Below are 13,118 nucleotides of genomic sequence, written 5' to 3'. Positions count from 1 at the left end.
TCAAGTGCTATTACAGTGACTTAAATTCGGTGCTATTACAGTGATGCTCTCTCAGTATCTCGGTGCTATTATAACGATGCTATCACAGTAGATAAAGGAGCTCGGATTGTTTACAGAGGTGATCTCTTCAAAAGACAAGTGTGAAGAAGACTGACTGCTACAGGAAGCCATGGAACTGATGCATGACAAGGTTGACTTGATGGATGGAGGATGTCTTGGTTTAGATTGTAAGGGTCTTGGTCATCTCATCTTTTGAATCTATTGAAGGAAGAATTTGTGATTGGGTTTTCCCCTCAACGGGGGTTTTTCCCTGGGCGCATGCCTACATCTTGTGTTCTCATCTATTTGTTGCTTGGCATTAATCTTGATGATAAGAATAGATAATTAAAAGATCTAATACTAATAATGAATAGATCATAAGTTAATGTCATAATAAGGGAAATCATTTTAACTGCCAACTCTATGGATTTCCCAACACATGGAACCCTCGCGGTTCGATTTTTCTAGGAACTATGAAAAACGGGTGGAACCGCGGTTCCGATTTTCGAAACAATGGTCCCGCCCGAGGATTGGTATGGGATGCAAATCCACCTCTTGAACTGGGGGGGAGGTTCCTACAACACTATCTCAAACTACTCAGTGATGTCATCTAACAAATCGACTTTTTAACTTGGCCCCACAGATCCAGCTGCAAAATTAAAAATATTTCTGCTATCGTAAAAAGAAGAAATTTGTTGCTGCAAACCCTAGTGATCTCTGATCTCTCCTTCACAGATTTCTAGAGCTTTGACACCATGTTAAATCTCCTAATACCAACCCATAATTATTTTCTTGCAACAATTATTTATTCCCAGAAATTTATTTTATTATCCAAATAAATTCTAAATTGTTGAAAAATCAAATCATTGGTATTTTAACTTCTAGAAATTTATATGCATCAGAAATAAAATTGGAGCGATATCAATCAAACATTAGAATAGATAAAACCCATAACAATTCTCCTTCATTAGTTAATCTCAGGAAGCTAATGGTTTTCAACCCACAAAGAAATTACAAGGAAATATGCATTAAATAGAACCTGTAACTTGGCTCCCACTGGAAGAATTAAACCCTAGGAATTTTGGCCCATTGGAAATTAGCCTTTGAAGAAATTTGGTTTGGAGAATTTTGACCCACCTCTCACCAGAAATTCGGCCCTACATCTTCCCCTCAAATAGCCACTATGCCTTAGTTTATCTCAGTGTTGAAAATATCGGTATCGGCAAAATATCGGCAAGGGTCCAAAAAATATCTTATCGGCAAAATATCGGCAAGCATAAAAATTAATTTTTTCAAATTTTTAAATATAGCCGATATTTTGCCGATATTTTCAAAATATCGCGATATTTTGCCGATATTTGCCGATATTTTCTCGGCGATATATCGTTTTGCCGAAAATATCGCGATATTTTCGAATATCGCCGATATTATCAACAGTGGTTTATCTAGCCCTTGCAATCTCCAGCAATTTGACTTCCTCAAAATGCTCTCTCCTCTGTGCGACAATCTAGTTAGGCCTCTTGCTCTAAGGAAAATCATTTTTTCCACTTATGTGGCTTCACCTCTCCCTTAGGCTTATTTTATAATCTTCATCAAGCCCAAATCTCTAGCCCTAATCGCCCTTCTAGAAGATCTAGGAGATCAACGACTAAGGTCATTTCTAGGTCACTTAAATATTTTCATTATTTATCCTTAGAAATTGACTTAATAGTCCACAATAATTAATTGAATTTAATTATTGTACTTTTTCTAAGTTAGACTTAGGAAAGAAGACATAAATCACTTAACTCCAAGCAAGCACCTAAAGAGGTAATAAATCATCATCTACATGGTAAGACACCAAGCATTTGCAAAAGACCTTCCAAAGCTACCATAAGCTTCAACACTATGTACCTTGATATTGTTGGCATTGATTGTTGAACTCCTCTATCATGACCCTAGTAAAAATGTACCCATCACTCAAACAAAATCTCGATTTGACATTTTAAGCTTTTTATATCTTATTATAATGCTTACAAGGTGATATTGATAATGAGGATCCCAATATAGGCAATGAGTTTGATGATATGTAGGTATTTGTTCTAGCATGATTTTTTTGGGACTATGGAGGCCATCTAAAGCCTCTTTGTCGATGTATTTTTGGTTCAAAGATGGATTGCACCCAGTGCTATTTTTTGTCATATGCACCCTCACTTGTTATATATATATGAGAAACTTTGCATCTTTGTGTATAGTGGTTTGGATTCATTTGGATGCACAAATATTTATATTTTTTTTCAAAACTTTAATATTTTTTTTATTTTTTGGTAGACCGGTTTTTTGGTCTGTTTTTTTTGTAGTTTTGATCTAGTTCCGAGTTTTGGGGTCAACCGGTTTAGTGACCAGTATGGTTCTGATAATGCTGGTTCGGTTTTGAGTGGGATCTAACATTCTGCTTTACCCACATGAAATTCAATTCAGATTTTGAGTGGGATCTAACATTCTTCTTTCCCCACATGAAAACCAATGAGGTTGGAACCATTTAACATTACCATACGAAATCCAATGAGATATCCAATGAGGTTGCAACAGGTTTTGGGGTCGACCGGTTCGATGAATAGTACGGTTCTAATAATATTGGTTCATTGTCCATTGTTCATTTACAGTTTTAACTTTTGAGTCTTGAATCTAGATACTAATAACCTTGTATAGAGTCTTTGAGTTGTCACTCTTTACTATTTTCGAGTTTGAGTAATTTCAACTTACTATTCCATTCTTCATATTTTAGTATCTACTATTTTGCTTAGCTAATCAGATTCTAGAATAATGAATGATGAATTTAAATCAATCTATACGATATTTTACTATTCCTCTTTCATTGAATCATTTATGATGTATGAATCAATGTATGTCATTATTGAATTTGAATCTGAATTATATATATATACCCTGACATCCCCTGGTCTCCCCTAAATTTCCCTAAAATGTGGGGGTGCACCCACACATTTCCTTGTGCATCTCCCTGCTCTCGCGTATCCCTATCCCAGAAACTTCGTCAAACATTGGTGAAATATTGTCCACTGCTACTGCTGTTTTGTTTGTAATATATATTCCATAACAGTCCTAAGGCTGAAAATTCAGAGAGTTATGATCTAGGAAACCTTTAGGATAGAGGTAAAATTTCTGTTTTGCATTAAAAGTCAAAGAGAGTGCAGAAATTTCTACATTGGCCGGAGTTCTTTCTCCATAAGAAAGATTCCATCTTAATGTTTCAAATTGTCATATTTTTCTCCACATCACTGCTCAACCACACTAAATTTCACTATCATCATTCCTATGATTTTGAGTGCTCAATCTACAAAACTCCAATTGACACATCACCTACTAAAATCATGCAACTCCTGTTGAATGTCAATTCTCCAGCTTGAATGCCTTGATCACTGAGAGAACCTCTCTAGGTACTTTATTGCTCTGATACTAGATTTTGGTACAAGCAGAGGACAATTTATCTGATGCCCCCCTGTGTTGACTTTGAGCACAGCTAGCTCTAGTACAAACACATGCACATCCACAAAATCAGCTAACTTATGTTGTTAACAATAAAAATAACATTAAATAGAATTGGGTAGATTTATAGATATAACTTTGTATCCTAAAAATATTATTTATTTGCCAAGAAGATTGCAACCATGTCAGAGGAATCAATATTCATCCTTGAAACATACCTTACAGAGATCAGTTAGTACAGAACACAATAGCAAGTCAATGGTATAGGACCTGTCAATGGAGTCTAGCTTGGGTGGTTAAAGTGAAAGGTTGTTATCCTCTCCGTCCAGGTTTGTTTCCCGCTTGTGACATGCTTGTTCCCTATGGACCAATTTACCACCACAAGGAGCTGTTACGTGTGGACAGTTCTAGGTGCAATCTTTGGGTGATGTTGACATATTAGATTTCCCCCAGTCCATGGGTGAAATTTGTGCCATGGTCCTGAAGCATTCAAGAAACCCAAAGGTGACAAATCAGATTGAGAAGCAACAAGATTTCTCCAAGAACAACAGATCGTCCCTCTCTAATTTATATGGAATGTATTTATATATTGGGTTATTTGCTAATAATTATAATTTCATAATCAACTAATGGTGACCATTTATTAGCCACCTAAGTGAAACTTTTTGGCTGTTGATCATTGATCACTTACAAGAAAATGTGCCCAATGCGAGTTGATTTGACTCTTGTTGATGTCCAAGTCAATCTTGCCATCTTTTCAATAGATGAACTTCATGATTTGAACTGTTGTAAGTCTTCAGCTTCAGCAATCCCTCTATTTTGGAATGTTCAAGCATATTAGCTATTTTTGCTCTACCAAAGGAGGTTCTTGATGAAGAGGGTTAAAAATAGAAAACCTCAAACACTATGTTAGGAGCATGGGCACACTGAAGAAGAATGTTAGGAGCTGTACCTTGAAATGATTCCCAAAGACAAAGTGGGGAGAAAATTTCTTCTTATGCAATCTAAACAGGCCAATAGACACGCAATGGAAGGAAAAGAAGAAGTTGATGTAGAAATTTCTCATTTCCCACCCCGGTTTTCAGTTTCTCCTTATTTCTCCCATATAGTTAAATGCCCTTTCCCATAACCATACATTTAACAAGCTGGAAAAAATAAATTTGTTGAAAACACAAATTCTAGAAATTTTACAGAATGTTGGAAATTGCAGAAATAAAAATCAGCAGTAATAAACAGCCATTAAAACACATTTAAACACTGAGATTTTTGGTCAATGTGACCCTGGAAAAACCCCCTACAACTCTTGGGGAAAACCAGTTTGAGAGCTCTTCTTTATTTTTGGAAAATGCCTTTTTACAGTAAGAGAAATATTCAGCAAAAATCAGCAAGCAAACTTTTACAACTTATCTCAGCCTCGCTGAAACTCAGCCTTGCTGAAAATCCGCCTTGCTGAAACTCTACCCTGCTGAAACTCCGTTGTACAGACTTGCTGAAACTCAGCCTTGCTGAAACTCCGCTGCTGAAACTCCGCTCTGCTGAAACTCTGCTCTGCTGAAACTCCGCTGCTGAAACTCCGCTCTGCTGAAACTCCGCGCTGCTGAAACTCCGCAGTTCACTGTCCAGAAATCTCCCTTGCTCTCTTGCTCTCCTTCTCTCAATCTGCTCATGAAAGAATGAATGACCTTTTCCTCATTTTCCTCCTTTAATCTAACCTCAAGTGACTTTTGGGTGATCCCTAAATCCAATGGCTAAAATAGATTGAGATCTAAGGCTGAGATTAAATGTTCATTTAAATCTCACTTTTTATTTTTTAATTCACCCCACTTTAATAAAGACCCACTTAGTCATTTATTTCCAAAGTCACTTTTCTTTTCTAATTTTTCATTGACTTTATAAAAGTCACTTTAAAATTAGACTTAGTAACTTTATCACTTAAAGTCACTTTTAAATTAGATTTAACTTTATAAAATTATAAAATCACTTTAGGAGAAAAATTAAATTCTTTTGGACACTTTTCCCTAGGCCAAAGATCAAAGCCTAAGGGAACCACCTGTCCTCCGGTACCAAATTTCAACACTCCCTCTTACCGAGGAAGGTGTTCCTCACCACACCCATCTTGTCACTGAAGTAGACATGCTTGCCCCGTGGTAAGGCTTTGGCAAGAATATCTGCAACCTGCTCATCAGTGGAAATATATTCAAGTTTCACAGCTCCCTTCTGAACATAGTCTCTGATGAAATGATATCTGATCCCGATATGCTTTGACCTGTCATGAAACACTGGATTCTCCGTGAGTTTAATGCAACTCTGATTATCACAGTAAATCACTGAAGGCCTCAACGGCTGACCAAATAAGCCAAACAACATCTTGCGAAGCCAGATAGCCTCACAACTAGCTAGACTGGCTGCCATATACTCTGCTTCTGCTGAACTCAATGCTACTGACTGCTGCTTTCGACTGAACCATGACACTACTGCTGAACCCAACCCAAAACAGCACCCTGAAATGCTCTTCCTATCAGAAGCACAACCTGCCCAATCAGAATCAGTGTATCCTGCCAATCTCACTCCATCTCCCTGCCTGTAGTCCAGACCATAATCCAATGTCCCCTGCAAGTACCGCAAAATGTGTTTTGCAGCCACCCAGTGAACCTTCCTAGGCTCACACATAAACTGACTCATCGTGTTGACTGCAAAACAGATATCTGGTCTAGTGTTGACCAAATACATCAATGAACCAATCAGCTGCCTGTACAATGTGGGATCCACCAACTCGGAATCCGAAGCATGAAGCTTCTTCCAGTTGGTGATCATCGGTGTCGACATGGGTCTACAATCCTCCATGTGGAATCTGCTAAGGATGTCCACAATATACTTCCCCTGCCCCAGGAAGAAATGCCCCTCCTCCTGCCACACCTCCAAGCCCAAAAAGTAATGCATCAAGCCGATGTCCTTCATCTCAAACTCCGTCGCAAGATCTCTCTTGCAGTGCTCTATGAGTCTCTCTGCACCTGTAATGACCAAGTCATCCACATACAGCACCAGAATGAGAGGCTCCTCACCAATCACAATAAAGTAGTTTGGATCTGCCTCACTCTTTGTGAAACCCATCCCCTGCAAATATGTATCTATCCTGGAGTACCAAGCTCTGGGAGCTTGCTTCAGGCCATAAAGGGCCTTCTTCAGTTTGCACACATGGGACTCCTTCCCATGCACCTCAAAGCCCTGTGGCTGCTTAATGTACACCTCCTCCTGTATGAAGCCATTGACAAATGCAGTCTTCACATCCATCTGGTGGATCTTCCAACCCATCTCTGCTGCTATCGATATAATGGAGCGGATCGAAGTATATCGAACAACGGGAGTGAAGGTCTCCTCATAATCAACTCCCTCTACCTGGGAGAACCCTCTAGCCACAAACCTTGCTTTGAATTTCTCAATGCTGCCATCTGCAGCATGCTTTACCTTGTAAAGCCATCCGGAAGTAACCACGGATTTTCCCTCAGGCCTCGGCACCACCTCCCAAACATCATTCTTCATGATAGAAGAATACTCCTCCTGCATGGCCTCTCTCCAAACCTGCTGGCTAGCTGCCTCCTCATAGTTAGAAAGCTCAGAGTCAAGGATGCTGGTAACCATCGCCATATAGCTACAAAACCTCTCAGGTGGTCTACTCTCTGTGACTGACCTCTTCGGCTCAGCAACAGATGAGGCATCTCTCAAGGTGTCCTGAAGCCACTTGGGCTTCCTCTTCCCTGAGCGCACTTCTCCCACCGGAGAATGAAACTCCTCCTCCTCATCATCATCAGGAGCCTGAACTCCTAACTGTCTGTCTGCTGTCCTCCTGCCTGCACCTGAACCTGTAGAAGCTGAGGTACCGTGTGAACTGTCCATCAGTGGACTCCCTAGTGAATTGCTCTGCATGCTACCCGGAGCACCACCCCTCTGGCTCGGTGAGCCACTGCGCACTGACGGACCTGACATCCTCATAGATGTACCTCTTTTTTTTGATCCTCCTGATCCGTGCCCACTGGATCCCTGCGACTGACTCAACTGCTACTGAGGGTCTGGCTGATCCAGATACTCTAACTCCCGTGACCTCCTAAAGGCCCTGTCCTCCTCGAACTTCACATCCCGTCTGACAACAACTCTCCTTTGTGCAGGAATGTAAATCCGAAAGGCCTTTGAGGTCTCACTGTAGCCCACAAAGATACCCTTCTCTGCGGTGGGCTCTAGTTTGGTCCTCTTCTCCTTGGGTATATAGGAGTATGTAATGCATCCAAAGATATGAAGATGACCAATATCAGGCTTCTTCCCAGAGAAAGCCTCCTCCGGAGTCATGTGCCCCAAGGCACGATGCGGACTCCTGTTCTGCAAGTAAACAGTTGTGTTGCAGGCCTCTGCCCACAAGAACAATGGCAACCCTTGATCATGTAACATGGCTTTGGCAGCCCCTATGATGGATCTGTTCTTCCTCTCTGCAACCCCGTTCTACTAGGGGTTGTAAGGAACAGTGAACTCCCTCCTAATGCCTGCCTCCGCACAATAGTCAACAAACTCTCCAAGGGTGTACTCTCCTCCATTGTCCGACCTCAGGGACTTGATCTTTCGACCTGTCTGTGTCTCCACAAGAGCTCTGAACTCCTGAAACCGCTTGAAGACCTCACTCTTGGTCTTCAAAAAATAAATCCAGGTCCTCTTGGAGTGATCATCAATGAATAAAACATAGTACTCATATCCACTGAAGGAAACATGAGACATCTAATCGCTCACATCGGAATGAATCAAATCAAGTATCCCAGTCGCTCTGCTGTCACTGCTGGGAAAAGGGGATTTGGCAAACTTGCCCATCGCACAACCTCTGCAAGTATCAAAGTGATCAGTACTGAAATCTAGCACACCTGTAGTGATCTCCCGCAATGTCCTCAAGGCTCCATGATACATATGTCCCATCCTGCGGTGCCAAATCTCACACAGCTTAGAACTGCTAGCTCTGCGATCGGTACTACTGCTCAATGCCAAAAGGGGCTGGAATGCAAACTTGTACACCTTTGCATGGCGTACACCTATCACTCTAGCTGAATCAGCTGGAGTTCCCTTGGGATACATCAACACCTGTCCTCCCCTTAACAGTACCTCATATCCTCTGTCCTCCAAAGCTGAGACGGATATGAGGTTCTTCCTCATCCCTGGCACATAAAGAACATCTGACACTTTCAAGGGAGGTTTGGACTCCCTCTTAAATGTTAGTGTCCCCACCCCAACTGCTCTAACAACTCTGTCATCACCGAGTACTACCTCTATATCAGTGCCACTCTCTGAAAGCTCTGAGAAGTATTCACGGACTCCTGTCATGTGACGTGAAGCCCCACTGTCCACATACCAGATACCTGAAGATGCTCCGCTAATCAAGGGAAAAGCATGCTCCCTCTGAACCTGTGTGGCAGGTGATCCTGCACTAGAGGACTCACACGTAGTGAACGCAAACTCCCGGTCAAAACGACCTGCAAAGTCCTCAATCTCTGCTGAAGCTGCCACATCCTGGTTCTTCCCCTTCTTCTTCTTCTTCTCCGGACACACAACTGCATAGTGCAGTGTTGATAATATCGCCGAAATATCGACGATATTCACAAATATCGCGATATTTTCGGCGAGCCGAAATATCGCCCCGAAAAAATCGCGATATTTGCTTGTTTTGAATTTCGCGCGATATTTGCGAGATTTCGGCGATATTTTCATAAATAGCGCGAGACGATGGTAAATATCGCCGGCAGCCTTTATAAATTGGGTTTTTGGTTTTTGTTTCACGTCAATGCGTCATTTCGTTTTCGTGAGAGCTGGAGACGCTGCGAACAGTGCGAAGGAGGGTTTGAACTTTGGCTGCGAAGGAGGGTTTACAGGTATGCTATTATTACTATCATCTATGTGAATGCCGGATGCCCCACCGTTATAATCAACAATGCACATTTTAATGTCTTTTCTACATAGCGTATGATGCTTCCATGATTATCTTCTTAGTTGAACTGTATTAATTATAAATGGAAAACAATGAGGAAATATAGTGTTCAAGCCGTAATACTGTCATAAGTAGTTATAAATATGAAACTGACCTGCGGCAACATGGAGCGGGGAACGGTGTATATTTGACATTGCTCCAGCCTCCAACATTTAATATATACAAATTTCCCAACCTTAAAATATATGCTCCTGCTTGAACATATGCTCCAACGTTAATATGTATTATGGAGTCCCTTGTGATGACTTGGTATTGCAGATTGTAGCATTGATATTGCAGATTGTAGCGTTGATAATAGATATTGTGAGGGTGGCAGCGTTACATGTTTTTCCTTTGTCAATCAAAAGTTAAAAGTTTTAACTTAAAACTAGTACTAATATCAAATTCAGATGTCTATGTCCTTTGTCAATAGCCTGCTGCCTTACTATCATATCATGTTTCCAGGTGTTATCTCCTTAGTTAATCCCTTTGCTTTTGAGGGTCAACAAGTAACCAACATCAAAGTAATAGATGCTGTATAGGTAGCATATTACTCTGCTGCCAAAGTTAGCATACCTGTAAACCTGTATAAAGATATGGCTGAACCTGTAAAATTGCAGCGTTGCATGGCTGTATAGATCTGTATAGGAGGGTTTACAGGTACAGCATTTAATATTTATTACTCTGCTGCAGGGTGCATGATGTTTATCCTTGCTTGTGATTGTTATTGCTCTTACACTTTTAATTTTTAAAAGCTAGGCTATTAAAAATTTAATTTTCTTTCAAGACCTTTGGATTTTTCTTGTAGAACTTTGTTAAAGTTTAGTCCATTTGTCTTTGAAGAATGAGGATTTGATATTGAGACCTGCACCCATGGAATTTCGTAAATTCGTATTACTTATTAAGTTATTAAGTTACTAATTCCAAAAAAATTTTGGTGCTGTAGGTTTCCTTTTGAGTTAGCCCACTACAAAATACAAATATGCCAAAAAACTTGGACCCATTTTGGGAGTATGGGATCCCTGATGGTGGGACAAATCGTGCATATCTTTCATGCAAATTGTGTGGGGACAAGATGACAGGTGGGGTTACACGACTGAAATACCATCTTGCTAGACTCACTGGACATGATGTTGGCATTTGTCAAGTTTCTAGTCCGGAGCTTATACGAAAAGCTCTTGAGGCAATTGAAGAAAAGGACAGAAAGAAGGAAGAGGCGGAAAGAAACAAAGCTGAACGTGTAGGTAGATCTTTTGGGATATCTTCTCCTGATTTTGATGTTTAGGGTAGTGGCCCTACTGGCCCTAGTGGGAGGGGCTCCACAACTGGCACACCATCACATGCTAGCGCTACTGCTAGTGTGAATGCGAGGTCATCATTTTTTGTTCCACGAACAGGAGCTGGAGCACAACCTGGCATAAAATCGCTTTATAAAAAAAAGGAGAAGGAAGAAGCAGATAGAGTCATGGGGAGGTGTATTTTTTGGAGCGACTTACCTCTCAGCATCACAAAAACCAATCCATTTTGGCAACCAATGTGTGATGCTATTGCTGTTGTGGGCCCAGGGTACAAAAGTGCCACATATGAGGAGTTGCGGGGGCCAATTCTTCAAGCAGAAAAACAGGACATCAACTCTAGCTTGGCGGAGTTGAAACAGACATGGGAAGTCACTGGATGCACAGTGATGTCTGATGGTTGGACAGATAGGAAGGGTAGGACCCTTCTAAATTTCTTGGTACATTGTCCTAAAGGTACCATGTTTATTAAATCGTTGGATGCATCAGAACATATCAAAGATGCAGCAACGATATGTGAGTTGTTAGATGGGTTCATTCAGGAGATTGGTGTGCAGAATGTGGTGCAAGTCGTAACAGACAATGCAGCTAATTATGTGTCTGCCGGCAGAATGCTTATGGAGAGGCATCCCACATTGTTCTGGACTCCATGTGCAGCGCATTGTCTTGATTTGTTGCTTGAGGATATGGGGAAACTCTCCTTCATCAAGGAGGCAGTTGATATGGCTAGGAGCATCCCCAAGTTTATTTATAACCATGCTTTTGTTCTTAGCCTTATGAGGAGGTTCACTAGAAACAAGGAGTTGCGGCGTCCTGCCATCACACGTTTTGCCACAACCTTTATTACTCTTCAGTCTTTGCTTCGATGTCAGTTCGAGTTGAAGCAAATGTTTGTGTCTGATGATTGGCGTGCTTGTAGATACAGCAGGAGACCTGATGGGAGAGCCATTGAAAAAATGGTGTACTCTGAGACATTTTGGCGTGGAGTACAAGAAGCATGTGCAGTTAGCGAACCTATAGTAAAGGTTCTTAGATTGGTGGATGGAGAGAAGCCTGCAATGCCTTATTTGTATGAGGGCATGGATAGGGCCAAGGAGGCCATTCGTTCCTATTATGCAGACAAGGGTTCTGCTGGCCTTAATAGGCAGATGATGTTATGGGATGTGATCGATAGTCGGTGGACAGGGATGCTTCATCGACCCATTCATGCAACAGCACTCTTCCTCAACCCTGCATTTGCATACAAATGCAAATTTCGTTTTGATGGCAAGGTGATGGAAGGGCTCCATTCCTGTATTCAGAGGATGGTACCTGATTCTGAGCTTCGTAGCAAAATCAAGCGCGAGATACAGAGTTATCAGGATTGTGTTGGCCTATTTGGCTTTGATGATGCCATTAAGGAAAGGGCCCTCTTCATGCCACGTAAGTGACAAGTCATCACTCATTAGAAATTAGAAATTTGAATTTAATTATGTTTTAACTTTTAACTTTTAAGTTTTTGAATTTTTTATTTCATTATTTTGTTGTAGATCTTTGGTGGCGAAGCTATGGTGCAAGGGTACCAAATTTGCAAAATTTGGCTATACGAATCTTGAGTCAAACATGTAGCTCTTCAGGGTGTGAGCGCAATTGGAGTGTATTTGAGAAAATACACGCCAAAAAGCGCAACAGGTATAACTTTGAACTCAAGCCTTCAGTTGAGCAATTACACTTATTGTAATTTTTAATTTTTAATTTATGACCTTCAAGTGTCAAGAGTCAAGAGTCAAGACTCATTACTTTTTTTGACACTCTTACAGGTTGGAGTTCGCACACCTCAACGATTTGGTGTATGTGCATTACAACATCCGACTTCGAGTGAGGCAAATAGAATCACCAGTGGATCCAGATGCCATTTCCTTAGACAATATTGATGTATTGTCTCCGTGGAGGGTGGAGTCTCAGGAGCCCATATTGGAGGAGTCACCTTCATGGTTAGAGCCAGTGGCAAATGATCCATTAGAGCAGGGGCAGCAAGAGGAGGACTCGGAGTCAGAGGAGCAGCAGCACTTAGAGGAGGAGCAGGAGGAGCAGGAGGAGGAGGACATTGCGGGAGCATCAGCATCAACACCATCTACTATAGATATAGGAGAGCATAGCTCCATGCCTATCACTCATTATTTGACATTAGGTGCAGAGGCAGTGTCAGGGCCTTCTACTACTAGGGGCAGGCCTGGCAAACAGCCCATCATGTTTTCCCGTAAAAGGGGGAGAGGGCAGTAGATAGATAGCTGCTAGTTTTATTTGTTATGCTACATGTAACT

The 13,118-nt window shown here is 41.2% G+C and overlaps 1 protein-coding gene across 3 annotated transcripts in view; it reads left to right on the top strand.

Annotated features, from left to right (window-relative positions):
* LOC149236479 (uncharacterized) overlaps positions 1-13,118 on the top strand; it is a 424,387-nt gene that overhangs the window by 392,610 nt on the left and 18,659 nt on the right. The window lies entirely within an intron of this gene.

This window comes from Pinus tabuliformis, chromosome 8 (genome assembly GCF_031772625.1).
Source record: "Pinus tabuliformis cultivar Carrire ecotype Pingquan chromosome 8, CPIR1, whole genome shotgun sequence".
Taxonomy (NCBI): Eukaryota; Viridiplantae; Streptophyta; class Pinopsida; order Pinales; family Pinaceae; genus Pinus; species Pinus tabuliformis.
The sequence above is the reverse complement of the archived record's forward strand: the minus strand, read 5'-3'. Positions and strand labels throughout refer to the sequence as shown.